Below are 399 nucleotides of genomic sequence, written 5' to 3' on the forward strand. Positions count from 1 at the left end.
CCGATTAGCTAAGCCTGCACGGACTGTCCCAGTGCCGGGATTTTTTGGTGCTAATTTCCCGGGGGAAATTTCAGTCACTGTACGCCAGGTACTCGTTACGCGGTTTTTCGTTTTTATTTACATTTTTTCAACACACCGTTCACACGCGCAGGTGAAAAATCAAGTCCTATAGAGCCTGCAATATGAAAATAAAGAAAAGACACTCCATGAAGAAGAAGGATAGATTAAAATTGGCGAAAAATGAATTGTGACTCGGGCGCGAATCTTCGCTCCAACAGAAACCGACTTTCGACCTACGTGACATCCGAAGTCCGTTATTACTACCAGTGTAACAAATCAAGGCAGTAAATTTCGCGAAAGTGATAAATTTACTTTGACAAATTACAAAATCTGAAAAGA

Source organism: Diprion similis, chromosome 8 (genome assembly GCF_021155765.1).
Source record: "Diprion similis isolate iyDipSimi1 chromosome 8, iyDipSimi1.1, whole genome shotgun sequence".
In the NCBI taxonomy this organism is placed as follows: Eukaryota; Metazoa; Arthropoda; class Insecta; order Hymenoptera; family Diprionidae; genus Diprion; species Diprion similis.